This window comes from Phodopus roborovskii, unplaced genomic scaffold (assembly GCF_943737965.1).
Source record: "Phodopus roborovskii unplaced genomic scaffold, PHOROB, whole genome shotgun sequence".
Taxonomy (NCBI): Eukaryota; Metazoa; Chordata; class Mammalia; order Rodentia; family Cricetidae; genus Phodopus; species Phodopus roborovskii.
This window is the reverse complement of record NW_026126460.1, coordinates 28,909,789-28,922,338: the sequence shown is the minus strand read 5'-3', so window position 1 is coordinate 28,922,338 and position 12,550 is coordinate 28,909,789.

The window sequence follows — 12,550 nt, the reverse complement described above, 5'->3', positions numbered from 1 at the left end:
GTGAGCCAGGTGCAGGGTGGATAGCTGTGCAGGTCTCATGCCCCTCTCTCTGGAATCTTGTGCTGTTCTTGAGTAAGTCCTGGCCAGATACAGAAACTTGAGGTTTATCCAAATCCCTGTTAAGTTCTCCCAATTTATGTAAGAAAGGTTGAGACATCAGTGCCACTGAGCGATGCTTGCCTTCCCAAGGGGGAATCTGCAAAAGAACTCCCCAGATGTATACTTGGTCCTCAAAACTTGGCCACTGCAACTGAAGTTACCTTGATGTGGTTAAATTAAGGGGGTTGGTTGTGCTGAATGCTTTAGCAGCGCTCCATTGCCTTTTCTAGCAGTTCTTTGCCTGAAATGTTGTCATTACAGTCTTCCTGGCCATGGTACCTCCTTTCCTTCAGTATTTAGTTGCTTTTCTCATTGCTTTGACAAAATGCCTGGCCAAAGCAATTTAGGAAGGAAGGATTTGTTTTGGTTTAAGAAGAGCTGTAGTCCATCATGGTGCGGCAAGTGGAAGAAGCTTCAGGAGAAAAACTTTCACATCGGGCTGAGGACCTTGACTCAAGTGTTCAGAGGCTGTGATTTGTATAGAATATTGAACTAATGCTCACCCCCAGCATTGTTGGAATGATTGAGTAAAATGAGCTCAATTGCCTTTTCCATAGTTCTTGGTTTATGTGGTTGGTAATATTCTTTTAAATTCCCAACATATGGCTAGCATAAAAATATTAATGATTGAATCTTTAACATTCTCCCCACATGTTATTTTTCTTGTCATACATATAGCCAGGTGTAGTGGTATATCCTTATAGTCCTAGTGCTAAGGAGGATATGGCAGGTTGATTTCAAGTTTGAGGCCTATTTAGGTTAACAAGGACAACATAATTGATCTATACATGACAACGCTGTGGTTTTAAAGCTTGTGTTCTGTCATAAGATTTGCAAAGATTATGCTTTCCGAACACTAATTGATAGCAGTTAAGAGCACTTGCTGAGTATGCATGAGTTGGATCCCAACACCCATGTAAGACACCGAGAATCTTCATGCACCTGCCCGTAGCTCCATATTTGAGGAAGTTTGAATCAGGAGGATTGCTGGGGCTTGCTGGCCCCTGGAACTGGAGTTATTGATGGTTGTGAGCCTCCATGTGGACCCCAGGAACTTAAATCTAGGTTCTCAGGGTAGCAAGTGTTCTTAATGGATGGATATCTCTCTGTCACTTTCTTAAAAGTCTCAAACTTGGCAGGTGAATTGCAGACAGATATAGGTGGTGCCTAGAGACGCCGGAGGGGAGAGAGAATAAACATGCCACTTCATCACTTCCATGGCCTATAAGGTCTGTTTAATATTTGAGAAGCGTGTTTAAATATTCAGAGATAACTTCTCTGTGTGAATCACTTAAGCCAGAGAGAAGCTATTCTGTTAAAGGGTTTGGTTACAGTTGGAGTTTCAGGTTAATGACACTACTGGGTTGTATAGGTCTTGTTCTTTCTGATCACATCAGTTCTGAAAGGTGTGTGTAAGTGTTCTCAGGTGTAATTTGATCTACCCTGGCTCCTATGCTCTTCAGTGGTTTCTACAATTGGTAGAATAGCAGCTACCCCCCCAGTTGGTCTAATTTAATTGTTGAAAGGATGTGGATGTGTTTGGAGCAGATGGGTATTGGATTGCACTCTCTGAATGCTGTCCCATGGAGCTCTTGAAGTCTCAGCTGTCATCTGACCTGGAGCCTTGTGTTACAGATGAAAAGAGAAGTCAATGAAAGTTCCAGGACCTGTGTGGGCTGGTGTGAGTGACAGAACCATGGCCAGAATGTAAACGTGGCCTAGGTTCTCTCCACATTACCTAGATATCTAGGAGACTGAGGCACCAACCCTCCTCCTCCTTTCCCATTCATTGTCAAGTGAGTTCTCAGTCCTCTGTCAGGATCCTCCTCTTCACTCCCAGTCCCATGGCCTTAAAGCTCTTACTTAGTTTCAGATGTATTATTTTTATTGCTTTGAAGGTGTGGGGAGGGGGCGGGGGTTTGTCCCTATGAGTGTGGGTGCCCAAGGAAGTCAGGCATTGGGTTGCCTAGAGCTGGAGTTAGAGGCAGTTGTGAGCTGCCTGATATGGGTGCTGGGACCTAAACTTGGGTCCTCTGCAAGAGTAGCCATTGCTCTTAAACACTAAGCCATCTCTTCCTTTTCTTTCATGATCTTGAATATGCTGTCAACTGCTCTGTGTTGATTCTGATATGAAAGCTGTCATGTGAGTAAACTTTCTATAACAATACATCTGAAGAAATGTTTTAAATGAAAGGTTAATTTTGATTCAGTTTTTGGGTGGACCTGTTGTGCTAGGCTTCTGGTGGGCATGCATACCCAATGACAACCAATGTGACTGAGAAAACCTGCTTACCATGAGTCAGAAAATTTTAAAAAGAGAAAGGTTGGCTGAACCAGACAGCTCCCCACCCCCAGAATTCCTTTGGGGTCATGATCCCCAATGACCCAAAGAGCTCTTACTAGGTGCCATGTCTTGAAGGTTCTATTACCTTCAACTAATCCTGCCTTGGAAACAAAGCCTTAAACACATTTGAGAGACATTCCTTCAAATTTCATCTTCTCCCTTCTCCCCTGGTTCCTATGTGACTCACATTATACATATATTGGACTCTTATGATGTCTGAAGGTCTCTGAGGCTCTATTATCTTCTTTTTTCTATTAACTGATCTATCTTCAAGTTCAGTAATTCTTTATTCTGCTTGTTCAAATATGCTGCTGACTTCACCTCCACTGAGGTTATTTCAGTTATTGGACTTTTTGACCCTAGAAACTGTTTCTCTTTCCTCCATACTTTCCATTCCTTTATTGCTATTCCCTATTTGATAACATACTTTTCTTAGAACTTACTGTAATTTTTGTCATACCTTTTGGCATTTGAATGTACTCTTTATAGCTTAAAAAATCTTTAAGCATAATAAAACTTTGACTAATTCCCCATCCACAAAATCTCCTGTTTATTTTTACGTCTTTTTTTTTTTAATTGGATAATGTTGATAAGATTTCTTTGCCTTTGTGGAATCTGCTGCTGTTGGTTGTTATGGTTTAGTGGGTTTTCCTAAACCAATTCTGTAAAGTATACATTCTTCTTTTAGCTTGACAAAGCTAAGAGATAGAGGAAGGCTTCTTTAAATGCCAGGATTACTAGCATGTATATAGTGTGTATATGTATGTGGGGTGTGTGTGTATGGAGGCAACCTTCAGATGGGACATCTTGTCAGTGTTTGGAGGCAGTGTAGAACTCTGTCTTGGCTTTTACTTCTGGCTTATGAAAGAACTAAGTCAGACGTAAGAGATCATTGCCTTTTCCATATTTCCTAGGCATGTGTGCAGCTCCAGAAAATGTACATCAAAGTTTAGATTGCTAGGTATGTCAGAACTCTTGGACATTCCAGAGTTCATTGAGTTATATTTTACTTAAATGTTTAAATTAAAGTTTAAAATTTAAAAACCAAAATCAAGCTAGTTTTCTTAAATAAGTGTCCCTCTGGTGCCTGAATAACTTGGGGGTGATTTTAAGAATTTTCAATTTTTATTTAATTTTATTTATTTTGGTTTTTTCAGACAGGCTTTGTTCGTGTAGCTTTGGAGCCTGTCCTGGCACTCTCTGTAGACTAGGCTGGCCTTGAACTCACATAGATGTGCCTGCCTCTCTGCCTCCCAAGTGCTAGGGTTAAAGGAGTGCACCACCACCACCACCTGGCACAGAACTTTTTAAAGAACTATTTATGGGGCCAAAGAGATGGCTCAGGAGTTAAGATCACTGACTGCTCTTCCAGAAGACCTGGGTTCAATTCCCAGCACCCACCTGGCAGCTCACAACTGTCTAACTTCAAGATATAACACCCACCCACAGACATACACCAATGCACATGAAAATAATAAAAATAATTATTTTTGGTTCTCTGTGTAATTCTGACTGTCCTAGAACTTGCTCTGTAGATCAGGCTGGCCTTGAACTCAGAGCCACCTGCCTTTGCCTCTTGAGGGCTGGTAAAGTTTTATGTATGTATGTCTCTGTGGTTTTTGTGCACATGAGGCCAGAGAGGGTATTGGATACCTTGGAGCTGGAGTTACAGACCATTGTGAGTTGCTCACAACATGGGTACTAAGAAATAAACTATTGCTCTATCTCTCTAAAGTCTTGATTCTCAGTTGTTTTTGATAAGCATTGCTAGTATTATTTTTAAGGAGATTAGATCTTTAGAGGTCCTTACTGCACATCAAAATTGCTTTTGTGGCCATTATTCAATAGGAGAAAGAGGTGACTGGGATGAGAATAAGGCTGGGTGTGTCGAGAGTTCAATTTACAGATCAAGAGAGTCTTGATAGGTTTGTTCTCTCTTTATACCATGTGGGTTCCAGAACCAAACTCAGGTCATCAGGCTTGGTGGGTTCTGTGTTGGTAACTAAAGTCCAGGAGACCCAGGAGAAATGTCTTAAATTGCTTCCCTTTAGTCAGAAAAGCCATTGTTTCTCTGTGTTCTCTCTGCATCATCCAGTTGCAAGGAGAGCCATGCTTTTGGAGCAGCTACCAAGAAGTTTATATTGTGTATTTTAGGAATAAATTTAAAATTTTAAAGTAACAAGGGCTGTTGAGGTGGTTCAACAGGTAAAGGCCCTTGTCTCCAAGACTACCCACCTCAGTTACATCCTCAGATCCCACACAGTAGGTGAGGACAAGCCAGGGCAAGTCATCCTTTGAGGTCCCCTCCCCCTCCCCACAATCATTTAAAAACTAAATAATAAAAAGCAAAACACTGTCTTGCCCAACAAAGTCTGCAGTCTGGGCTGCCTTTTGCCTTGCTGCCACCAGTCTGACAGAGGGAAGAATTCATTCTGTGTGGAAGTGCTCAGCAGTGTGATGGAGTCATGGGAACATTCATGCACAGGCCCTCTGCCCCGCCTCCTTTGGTCTGCCCCCTTCCTGCCATTGCTTCTGCCTCCTGCCTCCTGTTGGCTCACTTTCAGTTTCTGTAGCTTGTGCACAGGTTTGCTCCATCCTCTTGACTCCCATGCCCTGTCCACACGTTCCCATTCCCTGGCCTTTGGGATTCATTCTTAGAAGCCAGGCATGATTCAATAGAAAAACATTTTTTATCATTTCCCCCCTGGGAATTAAAAAAAAAAAAAAAATTATGTGGTCTAGTGGACCTTGGGGTGAATGTTCCTAAATAGTTATTTACTGAAATTCAGCATAAGTGGTAAATCAAGTAGGACAATGACAAAGAACTCTGACAGTTTCCAGGAGAAGTAGAAGGTGGTGTGGAGTACATTCACTCAGGCAGGCTGCGTCAGGGAGCAGAGGGTTCACCTTGGCCAATGTGGATGCCTGGGCACGTCCTGTGTGCCTCTGATGAGCTGTCTCCTCGCGTGTAAAAATGTCTTTTGCCTTGTGTCTATTAATTCTCATCTCAGCAGCAAATGGAATTTGCACTACTGAGTTTTTAATCAGTTAGTGACATCTGCTTCTAAATAAATTGGCTTCATCCGAGATAAATGATCATAGGCACTGCAGATGGCACTGCACCAAGGCCCTTTGATATTCACAGCTTGTTCTTTCGAGGATGCTCAAATCTCACCTCGCCTCCTGACGCATGAATGATCACGTGATGCCACAATCACATCTCAATAGTGACGTGGGCCCAGTGCTTTAGAAAACCACCAGACTGGATGACCTGGCAGTCCAGGGAAGCTGGAGCCTGCACTGGGAGAAGGAGGTGTGGGGGGTGTTGGGAGACTTTTGCTTGTTTCCAACCTCTTAACTCTTCCTTGTAATTTAACTAGATTCCACAAAACACAGCTGCATTGTTAGGGAAAATAGAAACACACCGGCTGTCTTCTGAGAGCCCGATTGTGCTTGGAGAGCCCGTAGAGCAGACACTGTCCAGATTTCCCTTTAAATCTCTGCTCCCACTTACTAGTGCATTTGCGAAGATGCACACCAGCGCGTGGAGGGACTGGTGTTCCTTCTATGGGAGCACCAGGCTTCTCCTGCAAGGACAACAGTGCTAGGCCACAGCAGAATGTACAGTGACAATGCACTGTGTGGACCCAACAGAAACCAAATGATTCTGTTGGTTTAAACTGACAGTTTGATTGTCTTTACTGATAAAATAATTAGAAGTCACTGACTACATTAGCTAGAAATAATCTTTTTTTTTCTCCTTTAAAAAAAGAATTATTTTCATTTTTGAGACAGATACCAGTAGATCAGGAAGGAGGGAGGGCGTGGTGGGAGGAGGGTGTCAGCCTGCATGAGTCTGTGAGTCTGAGTGGATGCAGGTGCTCATGGAGACCAGAAGAGGCCGGTAGATCTCCTGGAGCTGCCTTCTGTGCATGCTGGGAACCGAATCTAGGCCCTCAGGAATAGGAAAATGCTCTTAAACATGGAGACATTGCTCCAGCACCTAATTTTTTAGGCTAGCGTATAGAATAATTGGCTTTATTATGACGTCTTTATACATATGTATCATTATACTTTGTTCTCATTCCTCCCCCTCCCCACTGCCCTTCTTTGTCCCTCTTTCCCTCTGGCTGGTATCCCATCCGTTTCCACCCCTACCCCCACCCCCACTCAAGCCTGACCTCTCAGTACATGCATTCTATTACCTTCTCTGACTCCCGTCTCCATTAAGATCAACTCCTCGATCATGTTCTTATAGTTTTGGGACCTCTACATACACCTACAGAAACACACATGCATGTACACACATACGTAGTTTTAAATCCAGGTCCCACAGATGAGAGACAGCACACACAGTGTTTGTCCTTCTAGGTGCTTTTCCCTGCAGTTGTCATAATTTCCTTTTCTTTTATAAACAGCTGCATGCAATTCCATTTTGGCTATGGACCATGCTTTCTTTATTCATTCCTCTGTTGATGGACATCTAGACGAGTCTATTCCTTGGCTGTTGGAACAGTACAGTGATATACAGAGATGTATAAGAATCCCTGTCCACAAACTCAGGAGTGGGACAGCTGAGTTCTGTGGCAGCTCTAAATCTGACATTTTTGAGGAACCTCCATAATGATAGAAATAGGAATAATCTTTAGTGTAGTCACAAGCCCGTAGAGTCGAGCCTTTCCCCCATTTGTGGCACTCTACAGACCACCTATCCTACCTGTAAAGGTGGCTTCACCATTTCCTACTGAGGTTACCTTACTCTAGTTCTGTTCTAAGCACACCCTCCTGCTCCCTCTGCTTTATGTCAGACTTAACGAGTTTTGAAGTGTGTGTGTGCAAGTGTGCATGCGCATGTTTGCTATGTCATGTGTGGAGATTAGAAGGCGACGGACATGTGGAAGTCAGTTCTTTCCTTCCACTGTGAACACCCTTGGGACTGAACTCAGGTTGTCAGGCTTGGCATTAGGTGCCTTCACCTGCTAAGCCATCTCACCTGCTGAGCCATCTTGCCATTGATTGATTTACTGAGTTTAGGCACTGATGACATCAAAGCAGCTCAAAGTGAGCAGGAGTGCAGTGGCCTAGATCACATGGCCACTTGTGAAGAATAGATGCTTTCATCTCAGCGAATGGGCTTCCAAACAAGTGGGCTGGTTCCTCCAAAGACTTGCCCAAGAGGGAGTAAAGTATACACAGCAGAAGCCCCACCATGTGCAGTGTTGGTGATAGTCTTCCTTGGATAGTTCAGACATTCTCTTGGAATGCAGGAGAACCACCCTGAACCAGCATCTTCTAGACCTCTATGCACATACAAACCTTTAGTTTGTTTATGCCATTAATGGAAACACTCTCCATATAAAAGCATGGCAGTGAAGACCTTGGAAAATTCAAAGAATAGAGCCATTCATAGCAATGTAGAGGTGGGCTTGAACCATGTCTCTTTCTCTGTAGGATACTGGGATCAATTCCTCCCCGAAGAGTCTGTGTTCCAGTAGGGCACATCTCTCGTAATACGTTGGGACTAAAAGCAGTTACTGAGTTTAACTCCCCTGTTCTCGGGCATCTGAAAGATTTGACTTCCATTTGGTTGTACTTCAAGTAGTTTATAAAATATTTATATAAAGAAGGTCTACTTCTTTCAAGTCTTTTATACTGAAGACTTCTCATTTAAACCTGCCCAAGATCCAATCAATATGAGAATGATAATATACAAGAAATTTAAACAGCTGCCAGAACAGTGGTTTAATTCAAGTCAGAACAGGTCTAAGAGGAAGAACACTGTGAGAACTTGTCTCAGACAGCACTGAGGAAACGTTCAAGGACTATTCAGAATGAACTAACCTGACTATATGTTCTAGATATGCAAATGACTAATTGCATTATGAATGAAAAAAGAATAAAAAGGAAAGTGTTATGTGTTTGTGAAACCCCCAAAACAACCACCAGGGAGCCGACTCACTGATATGAACACACAAGGTTTATTGCTCTATCCTACCATGGCAGGGACCTTGTCTAGTTAGATGACACAGCAGCCACCAAAGGACGTGTGTCCCCCCCCCCCATGTCTATTGCTGGGACTTTTAAAGGCAAAAATAGCAGAGTTCCATCAGCGGGTGGGGAGAGGCATGGATCAGTTCTTGGTTGGTTTACATTTGGGGAGCAGTTAGGGGAATTTTTCAAAGTCATTTGGCAGGGCAACTGGTCTGTTAACACTTTTGATTGGTTGGCTACAGATGGGAACATTGTGTGGCTTTTGTGGTCTTGACTGTCTCTGTGCAGGTGGCCTGTTGTACAGAGATACCAATAGTTCCCAGGAACTAAGTATCCTGGAGACTTGAGAAGGATTTGGTGTCTCCTGGAGTTTCTTTGTGACATCTGCTGAGTCAGAGGCCTACATGTCTTTTCTGTGGCCTGTCATGGCTGCTAAAGCAGGGGACTTGGTGAGGGTCTGGTCCCTTCAGAAAGGGCATAACTGCTCTTGGTATGGTGGAGGAGAAATTTTAGTGTAGATATACGGGAGAGCAGGGGTAGAGGTGGGGATATATGGGAGAGTCCAGAGCGGACATCATCAGCCTGAGCTAGGCCATGGGGAGAGTTGGGGAGGAGAAGGGAGAGAGGAACTAGGCTCAACAGCTAGGAGGCCAAAACTACAAAAGAGACACAAAACCAAAATGTCTGGCTTATACATAGAAGAGCCTCTAGGGGAAGGGCAGTCCAGCCCTTGGAGAGTTCAGGGTAGAAGGCCAGGTATTGGAGCAGGGACTGACGGATGCTGGGAGAATTTAGAACTTGAGTGTCCTATCTTTGGTCATCCAGCTGTACTGAGGCCAATCCATTTTCTGTAAGACATCAAGGCTTTAAGAAAATCTCTGAGTCTCAGGAGAAACAAGGACAGGTTATAAAACGAACACCGCCACAGGGGTGGTTAGGCAGCTAAGAGACAGAGAACAGTGTAGCCATAAGGGACAAGGAGGAGTTAGCAGGAACTCCACTCGAGGGAGGGTTTCAATATTGCAGAAGCCATGAGGGCAAATAGAAGCTGAGGGACTTAGCCTGCAGCTCCTAGGGACGACTAGGAAACTCACAACGTTCAGACCCAGGAACTCTATCTCCTCCTAGGAGAGATAGCTCCTAGGGAAATTAGGCAAGGAAAGAGTTGCAGACCCAAGAGTGAATAAGCAGGTTGTGGGGGTGGGGGAGTAAGGAAATTCTAGGAGGTGCTAAGAGGAGCCATGAGGGAGCAAAGGGTAAGTGTCATGGTAACAAAAGTTTCAATCCAGCTGGGCATTGGTGTTGCACGCCTTTAATTTCAGTCCTCAATAGGCAGAGGCAAACAGACCTCAGTGAGTTCGAGGCTAGCCTGGTCTACAGAGCAAGTTCAAGGACAGCCACAGTGCTTATACAGAGAGACCCTGACTCCAGAAACTTAAAAAACTTAAAAAAAAACTTAAAAAAAAAATTCTTACTGGCTTGCTTCTCATGGCTTAGCCAGCCTTCCTTCCTTCCTCTCTTCCTTCCTTCGTTCCTTCCTTCTTCCTTCCTCCCTCCCTCCCTCCCTCCCTCCCTCCCTCCCTTCCTTCCTTCTTTCCTTCCTTTCTTTCTTCCTTCCTTGTCTCTTTCTTCTTCCTACATTGTTTTTAGTTTGTTTTTTTGAGGCAGGGTTTCTCTGTGTAGCCCTGACTATCCTGGAACTTGCCTTGTAGACTAGGCGATCTCAAACTCAGAGATCTGCCTGTCTATGCTTCCCAAGTGCTCGGATTAAAGGGATGTGCCACCATGCCTGCTTCTGCCTGCTTTCATATAGAATCCAGGACCACCAACCCAGTACTAGACATACCAAGCTGGGTCTTCTTCCGTCAATCGCTAATTAAGAAAATGCCCCACAGGCTTGTCTATTGCACGGTCTTACAGAGGTTGGAGTGGTTTGGATAAAAATAACGTCTGTAGACTCAGGGAATGGCACTATCAGGAGGTGTGGCCTTGTTGGAGTGGGTGTGGCTTTATTAGAGAAGGTGTGGCTTTGTTGGAGGAGGTGCATCACTTCGGGGTAGGCTTTGAGGTCTCAGAAGCTGGAGCCTGGTCTGTGTGTTACTGTCACTTTCTACTGCCTGTAGAGCTCTCAGCTCCCTCTCCAGCACCTTGTCTGCCAGTGTGCAGCTGTGCTACTGCCATGATGATAACGGACTAAAACCTCTGAGCTGTAAGCCAGCCCCAATTAAATGTTTTCCTTTATAAGAGTTGCCTTCATCATGGTATCTCTTCACACAATAAAACCCTAAGATAGAAGTATTTTTCTCAATCGAGGCCCCTTTCTCTCTGATGACTCTAGCTTTTATATCAAGTTGATATAAAACTAGCCAGTACACTCTTGAAAAAGATCTCTTATGTGCCACCCCACCCCTGTAACAGCAGAACAGACTAAAACAGTATTGGCTTTGTTTGTGCTAACTCTAGAAATTCGGCAACCCAAGTGTGGTGGTTTGAATAGGAATGGCCTCCATAGCTCATATATCTGAATGCTTAGTCACCAGGGAGTATTATTTGAAAGGATTAGAAGTATTAGGAGTTGGGTTTTGAGGTTCCAGATGTCCACACCAGGCCCAGTCTCTCTCTGTTCACAGATCAGGATATGGAATTTCAGAGATGTCTACTTTGTTCACACCATGCCTCCTGCCATGATAAGGGACTAACATCTGAAACTGTGAGCAAGTCCACAATCAAATCCTTTCTTTTATAAGAGATGTCTTGGTTCACTCTGTGAGTTTGAGGCCAGCCTGGTCTACAGAGTGAGTACCAGGACAGGTTTCAAAGCTATGCAGAGAAACCCTGTCTCAGAAAACAAAAACAAACAAACAAACAAGCAAAAAAAGAGTTGCATTGGTCGTGGTGTCTCTTCATGATGATAGAACAAAGACAAAGATAGCCTTTATGTGTGCTATTCCAAATTTACAAAATGGTGGTTTTCTGCCTCCTCTATTGTTTTTTTTTGTTGTTATTTTTTAAATTTAAATTTGAAACAAGCTTGTTTTACATGTCAATCCCAGTTCCCGTACCCTCATGTCCTCCCCTGTCCCCCCACCAACCCCCTCCCATCCCCTTTTTGCTCCCCAAGGAGGGTGAGGCCTTCCATGGAGAGTCTTCAAAGTTTGTCACATCATCATTTGGAGCAGGGCCCAATGCCTCCTCTTGTTTTAGTCCATTTTGTTCCTGCTGTCACTACAATCTGGAAAGTTTATAATGAACAGCAGTAACAGGGATGCAATACTAGCATGGGTGCTTTGGGGCCAGGAGCTACAAATCCACGTTCTGTTCCCCAGAACTAACCACATGACTCCAGGTGTGATAGAGCTGTCTCCTCTCAATTGGACATGGCCTTCATCATTTTGAAGTAGAACAGCTGTGAGTTTCCACACAAGATGTGGCCTATTAATATTTTCTCATGGAGGGAGGGGGATGCATGGCCCCTCCCCTCCCAGAGAGTCCATTTGCCACTATATGATCAAAGTAAGTGGGAATCCTCTGTGGTGTAGCTGTCATTCAGGTGACTTCCCAGTAGCATAGCTGTGTCACTGATAGCCCTGTGACAATCCCAATAAAAACATTGCTTCATGAAGCTGAACCTGGGTGGAACCTTTTCATTGGACTGTCAGTTCTTTTTAATTCATGGTGGATAAATGTTTTATTTTCCAGGCAAAATTAGTTAATGAGTGCAAGTTGGAAGATTTAGCTTGCAATAAAGAGAAAATGGTTCAGTATTGTTTCACCCCCATAATATGTCCTTTAAAAATGAAAGACATACTACTTCAAAAAACAAACGAACAAAACCCCCCAAAAAACAAAAACAAAAGCAAGAACCCAAGGGCCATTGCCTAGAAAATTCAGACATCAGCACCAGAAAATAGGCTGTTCTTTATTTCCTCTATTTGAAAATGTTAAGAAATTCATCAAGGGTTTGCTTGGACAAAAAGTTAATAAGTGGAAATATTCTATTAATTGTTCACAACCTTTTTGATTGGAAAAAATGTCCTTTGTCTTTTTTTGTGTCTTGATGGAAGGATACGAACAACTGTAGCTGTTACTCTAGGAAGGAGATGTTAGAGGAACTGA